The sequence below is a fragment of the Sinocyclocheilus rhinocerous genome, unplaced genomic scaffold, assembly GCF_001515625.1.
Source record: "Sinocyclocheilus rhinocerous isolate Xijiao unplaced genomic scaffold, SAMN03320098_v1.1 scaffold816, whole genome shotgun sequence".
NCBI lineage: Eukaryota > Metazoa > Chordata > Actinopteri > Cypriniformes > Cyprinidae > Sinocyclocheilus > Sinocyclocheilus rhinocerous.
Genome location: NW_015660894.1, coordinates 352784 through 360238, shown reverse-complemented (window position 1 = coordinate 360238; position 7455 = coordinate 352784). Strand labels below are relative to the sequence as shown.

Here is a 7455-nt window from a genome sequence, read left to right as displayed (position 1 = left end):
CAACAGCAATCCTTAGGGGATACTTAGCAAACAATCACAATAAAAAAAAAAAAAAAAAAAGTGTGACACTGAAGACTAAAGTAATGGCTGTTGAAATTCATGTTTGAAATCAATTACATTTTAAAATATATTGAAAATGAGAATAGTTGTTTCAAATTGTAATACATTTCACAATATTACTTATTTGTACTGTTTTTTTTTTTTTTTTTTAATGGTGAGCATAAGAGACTTCTTGTTAAAAAAAAAAAAAACATCTTACCAATCTCACAATTTTTAATGGTAATTATCCAATTTTTCAAATTAAAATGACTGCAAAAATCTCAAGAGCAACTTACAGCTCAAATAATACATACACTTTACAATGTTAGTGCTTTTATAAAGTGCTTCACATTTTTGCTTTTAAATCCTCAAAAAGGGGCTCCATTTTCATTCGCTGCAAATGCGTCATCATTTTCTTAAAGAAAATAAGAGTCTACATTGTTTTTTGTGATAATCAACATTATGCCACAATATCCATTGAGCTTAACTTGTACTAAACCCAGAATGTTTCCTTAAAAAAGATCTATTGCATAGCTTAATAATTAGCTATCATTTATACTAAACCAACAACCTTGGGTAGTGAGATTTCCAGCTTGAAGTGGTTTTCCAACACTATAATCATAATAATGTTGCCGTTAAGAAGATACATTCTTGCCTTAATGAGTAAAAGGCGTTTTGCATTAAATTAGAAAGTTAATCATATTTTACAGCCTATTTTGTGTCCAACAGATGCCAAAAACCAAAATAGAGCAGAGGCAAATGGTCTCAGGAGTGGTCTGGTTCCTGGCTGTTGGGCTTGCAGAGTTAAACAGCACTATTTATCAAGTCCGTTTATCAGTGCCTGGCCTCATTAACCCTTAATAACCAAGCCCCGGGACCAAAACCAGCAAGCCAACATAGACAAACAAATTCCACCAGACTGCAACGGACTAAAGTACGGGAAAGTGCCAAGAATGGCAATCTCCTGAGAGAAACTACAGACACTGGAGCCAACAAAAGAAGGTCACCAGGCAAAACAAACTAAAACAAAGACTCAAACTGAACTGCTACAATAAACAGGTACAAATAAACAAACCATATGAGTCCTGTAAGACAGCGGTCTGGATTTATAAGGGGCTCTTTCCCTGTGCCTCTACAGTCCTGGACTGTAAAAAGTGGGGTCTTTTTTCCTCTTCTGTTTGTTTCCAGAGCCACAAGGCGTCTGGGAAGGCAAACATGCTGAGGAGGGGGCAAAATGAGCCAGAAAATAAGGGACTGGCGCATTCAGCACCTTTACAAGGCAGGGGAACACGGACACTGTAATTACGGTGATTTACACTCAGCTGTAGACCGGAGAGAATTCCCCTGAACGAACGGCGCTCATGAGAAGGCAAAACTGGAGCGCTAGATGAAGAGATGAGTGATGACACAGCTACTCTGGGAAGAGTGAAAATCCAGGAGGTGAGGGGAAATCTGAGGATTACATTGTGAGTTATGAAAGCAGAGTGTGCAAGACAAGCGGGACCAGCCACAGACAAAGGAACCATAAGTTATGTGCACATTTTCTTGGCAGATGCCATCTGACCGAAATGGCTTACTAGAGCATACATGAAGTGTGTTATGACAGTCAGTCTGGCAAAAAGAAAAACATAAATGTTCACATATAAGATATGGACCAGAATGAGAGAAAACACTAAGAAAGAGAAGAGAAGAGAAGAGAAGAGAAGAGATAAAAGAGATAAAAGAGATAAAAGAGAGAGCCTCAAGAGAGACATGACAGACAGACAGACAGACAGACAGATAGACAGATAGACAGATAGATAGATAGATAGGACAGAAAATAAAATAAAATAAAAAAAATAGAAATAAAAAAGACAGACAGCCAGTGTAAAAAAAGAGACAGAAGGGCAGAAAGAAAGAAAGAAAGAAAGAAAGGACAGACAGAAAATAAACAAGGACAGACAAACACACAGGAAGACAGACAAAGAAAAGAAAAAAAGAAAATATAATAAAGACAAAAAGAACAGATAGACAGATAGATAGATAGATAGATAGATAGATAGGACAGAAAATAAAATAAAATAAAAAAATAGAAATAAAAAAGACAGACAGCCAGTGTAAAAAAAGAGACAGAAGGGCAGAAAGAAAGAAAGGACAGACAGAAAATAAACAAGGACAGACAAACACACAGGAAGACAGACAAAGAAAAGAAAAAAAGAAAATATAATAAAGACAAAAAGAAAAAGACAGACAGACTGATGAACAAAGAGAGAGAAAGAAAGAAAAGACAAATAAAACAAAAAGACAAATAGACAGACAGACTTAAAAAAGAGAGACAGAGGAAGGGCATAAAAAGACAAAAAGAAAAAGACAGACTGACAGATGAAAAAGACAGACAAACAGACTGATGAACAAAGAGAAAGAAAGAAAGAAAGAAAGAAAGAAAAAGAAAGAAAGAAAGAAAGAAAGAAAGAGAAAGAAAGGAAACATTATCTACGAGAGGAAGTTTGGAAAGGTGGCAAGACAGACTGACAGATGAAAAAGACAGACAAACAGACTGATGAACAAAGAGAAAGAAAGAAAGAAAGAAAGAAAGAAAGAAAGAAAGAAAGAAAGAAAGAAAGAAAGAAAGAAAGAAAGAAAGAAAGAAAGAAAGAAAGAAAGAAAGAAAGAAAGAAAGAAAGAAAGAAAGAAAGAAAGAAAGAAAGAAAGAAAGAAAGAAAGAAAAAGAAAGAAAGAAAGAAAGAAAAAGAAAGAAAGAAAGAAAGAAAGAAAGAAAGGAAACATTATCTACGAGAGGAAGTTTGGAAAGGTGGCAGACAATAGAGAGAGAGAGATTGTAACAGAAGTTGAACACACTCTCAGAGTCTTTGTCTGAGAAACTAGGTCAGTTTGGAGTTTGGAACAGGAGTCGGTTCCTCTCTCTCATGAGCAGCCCCTCTCCATCTCCGCTTGTGCCCCATAATGGGGACTACAGCCAAGCCCCCCTCGTCCCCCAATTTCCTGTCCTATTTGGCTGAAATGCAGCTGAAACTAAAAGGGGGAATCTCTCATTCTTGCTCCCCTAAACGCTCCCCACATCAACACACACACACTGGAGCTGAACCCAGCTCACCTGAATATCACCAAACAACACTTCACAAACTAATAATAACCCACACAACACCAGGCACAACAGTCACACACAGCAAAGCCGTGCACTGTGAGCTCACGCTCATCTCGTTTCCAGCTAGCTTGACATCATTCTTTGTTACGCTTTCTATCAAAACCAGACAGCTCTTACTAATAGAAGCTGAGCCCGGCTCGGCATGACTCCAGTCAGACATCATACACACATATCCCAGAGTCAGGACTATGTCCCCAAAACCATCCACCACTCAGCCTCCATTTTGAGACCACAGATTGATAAAACAGCAGCATTCCTCGGCATGATCCGCGTCTTTCGACAACCAATTTATGGCTATTTGATCTGAAGGCATCTTTTCATAAAGCAGCATAAGCTTGCATGCCTTCTCTTTTTATTGGCTTATGAAAAGCTCAGCTTCAAATAAACCATCAGCAAAAGGGAAAAGGAGTAACATTTCAGGCATTCCCCAACCTCCGGCCTATGTACTCATGAGCCTCTGCAATCAATCAGTCACAGATACAAAGGATAACACACACATACTATACAGTACATTCACGCACACCTGTTGATGGCTGGCACTGGCAATATTCCCATGAGTTCAAAGGCTGTTCACAATGAGCCTGTCACTCATGACAGACAACTTTCACTTCTCTCTCCAGGCCCATGCAGCAGCACCAATCAAGCTAAACCTGCACAGTTTTAATCCAGATTTTTTTTTTTAATAAATAAATTATGCCATGGACCCCAAAATATGATGAAATTTGATTGGTTATATATCCCATTTATAGTTATTAATTATTAAATAATGTTAATGTATTTTATATTGTTACTTAATATTTACATTATATTAAGTTGTCATATTTATGCATATCTTTTTATTTTATTTTGCTTGCTATTAATGTTAGATGCATAAACATTTAAGAGAGAAAACAGCTTATTTATTTATTTCTATTTATAATAAGTGCTGTCAATAGTATGAAACCGCAAATTGTAATAATACACACTTTTGAAAAAAAGTGATAAAAAATAGTTAATTAACATTAAGCAACTTGTGCCAATAAAACCGCTGCCCATGTGAACAGGGCATAACATGTCTTGGTGCACGTCCATGACCCCCGTTGGAGGTCACAGTAGAGGTCTGATCTTCCAGCAACATGTGCATGGAAATTTGATGAATGTGTTGAAAAGCATCCACAAAGAATCTCTTATATTTACAGCACGCTCTGAATTGTGTGTGCGTGTGTTTGAAATGCTGAGCAACAGCCTTCTTATTGTCCCGGATCAGTGCTGTGCATGCGTTTGAAGTGACAGTCTGAATTTATTGCAGCTTTCATCCAGTGCCATGACCTCCTTTGCTCCACCTGAATGTGTGATGAATGGCACAACAGAATCTCACAATGATCACATTTTAAATCGCCGCTGGCACAGGGAAAGGGTTCAGCTTTCTCTGCTGTCTGTTATATGAGTCCTGGATTACATACAGGGTGGGCGGCGGGTGAAGAGATGGTAGAAATGCTGATCTGGATGAGCTTCTGTGACTGAGCAATCCTAGAGCTCAAAAAGAATGCAGCACCACCTGGGTGGCTTTGGACCAGCAAAAATAATAGTATTCATTCCGCAGTCATTCTGAGATTTTTTTTTTAAGGGCACCTATTATGCAAAATTCACTTTTACATGTTGTTTGAACATAAATGCGTGTTGGCAGTGTGTGTACACAACCACCCTATAAAGATAAAAATCCACCTGCTCCTTTTCACAGATACAAAGGATAACACACACATACTATACAGTACATTCACGCACACCTGTTGATGGCTGGCACTGGCAATATTCCCATGAGTTCAAAGGCTGTTCACAATGAGCCTGTCACTCATGACAGACAACTTTCACTTCTCTCTCCAGGCCCATGCAGCAGCACCAATCAAGCTAAACCTGCACAGTTTTAATCCAGATTTTTTTTTTTAATAAATAAATTATGCCATGGACCCCAAAATATGATGAAATTTGATTGGTTATATATCCCATTTATAGTTATTAATTATTAAATAATGTTAATGTATTTTATATTGTTACTTAATATTTACATTATATTAAGTTGTCATATTTATGCATATCTTTTTATTTTATTTTGCTTGCTATTAATGTTAGATGCATAAACATTTAAGAGAGAAAACAGCTTATTTATTTATTTCTATTTATAATAAGTGCTGTCAATAGTATGAAACCGCAAATTGTAATAATACACACTTTTGAAAAAAAGTGATAAAAAATAGTTAATTAACATTAAGCAACTTGTGCCAATAAAACCGCTGCCCATGTGAACAGGGCATAACATGTCTTGGTGCACGTCCATGACCCCCGTTGGAGGTCACAGTAGAGGTCTGATCTTCCAGCAACATGTGCATGGAAATTTGATGAATGTGTTGAAAAGCATCCACAAAGAATCTCTTATATTTACAGCACGCTCTGAATTGTGTGTGCGTGTGTTTGAAATGCTGAGCAACAGCCTTCTTATTGTCCCGGATCAGTGCTGTGCATGCGTTTGAAGTGACAGTCTGAATTTATTGCAGCTTTCATCCAGTGCCATGACCTCCTTTGCTCCACCTGAATGTGTGATGAATGGCACAACAGAATCTCACAATGATCACATTTTAAATCGCCGCTGGCACAGGGAAAGGGTTCAGCTTTCTCTGCTGTCTGTTATATGAGTCCTGGATTACATACAGGGTGGGCGGCGGGTGAAGAGATGGTAGAAATGCTGATCTGGATGAGCTTCTGTGACTGAGCAATCCTAGAGCTCAAAAAGAATGCAGCACCACCTGGGTGGCTTTGGACCAGCAAAAATAATAGTATTCATTCCGCAGTCATTCTGAGATTTTTTTTTTAAGGGCACCTATTATGCAAAATTCACTTTTACATGTTGTTTGAACATAAATGCGTGTTGGCAGTGTGTGTACACAACCACCCTATAAAGATAAAAATCCACCTGCTCCTTTTTTTAATCCCCATAAATCATAAGCAGTGTCTCAGAACAATCCGTTTGCAAAATCTGTAAAATGTGATGTCACATTTTACAGGCCCCACCCACTACTGTTGACGGACACTGCCGTATTAGCAGAGACCCTGCCCTGAGTGTGCCGCACACAATCCGCCATGTGTATCTTCACGCAAGAGCATTTAAAAGCAACATTCAAGTAAAAAACGTCTTCTTAGTAAAGCTATAGAAGTTATTCCGTCCAGACCAGCGAGTAATTTTCTGTTTTTATTTTATTGTTTGGGTCATATTAACAGCGTAGACAGCAGTATAGACCTTTTCCTGAGCAAACAATGAGCGACGCCATTACGAATTCTAACTTCCAATTGGATGCTCTTCTGTTCCGGTCTCCATAGGAACCCATTCAAATAGTGCCCATCTGTTTTTAATGTAGCTTATGTTGGCCGCTTCGTGTCATCTACACACTCATTTAACTTTGAGGAGTACGTCACACAGACAGGCATCTGAGATCGGCTCAGATTTTAGTAGATTAACAAAAAACCATTGGGTGGATTTTTATCATTTTAGGGTGGTTGTGTACACACATTGCCAACACACATTTCAGTTCAAACAACTTGTAAAAGTGCATGTAGCATTATATGACCCCTTTAATAGGTTTAACATTAGATTATCAGCTCGGAACATACTAGAAACACTGCCGACCTGAAATGCAAAGCATCCTTCTGGTTAAGAGTCAGGCGTGACTTACGTGTTCAGGAATAATGTCTATAGATACTGTATATTACGCTGTTGTCACTTAATACATAGATCAAATATAAACATTTGATGTCTTTCCCAGCTGTTTACCTTCACAGACATAACCGACTGTTTTTGTAACTCATGTGTTTTTAACAAACTTGTGTGTATTTAACCATTTAAGCGCAATAAGACATGAAAGAGAACTTAGTTTAGTACTCACATGCCACGTGACAGCCGCTTTCTGTGTGTGTGCTTTGGATGTGTGTGCTCAGAAAAACCTATATCAGAAAATCAACCTAATATGGCTCTAAAACGCATGATTTCAACGTATTAGACATGATAATCAAAACCAAACAGATGTTTTTTCAGATGAGTGTCCAAGGTACGAGCTGTAAATGCACAGTGCTATTCTGGAAAAGGGGGCGGGGAGCAGCAGCTCATTTGCATTTAAAGAGACATGCACAAAAACAGCATGTTTCTGCTTCCAAGAATCAAAACAGGCATTTTCAAAATGATATAATAAATTATCTATGGGGTATTTTGAGCTGAAACTTCACAGACACATTCTGGGGACACC

At 38.0% G+C, this 7455-nt stretch overlaps 1 protein-coding gene across 2 annotated transcripts in view; it reads right to left on the bottom strand.

Moving 5' to 3' along the window:
- The window catches only part of LOC107726101 (uncharacterized), a 57504-nt gene that overhangs the window by 24632 nt on the left and 25417 nt on the right, over nucleotides 1-7455 (bottom strand). The gene's annotated exons all lie outside the window — the stretch shown is intronic.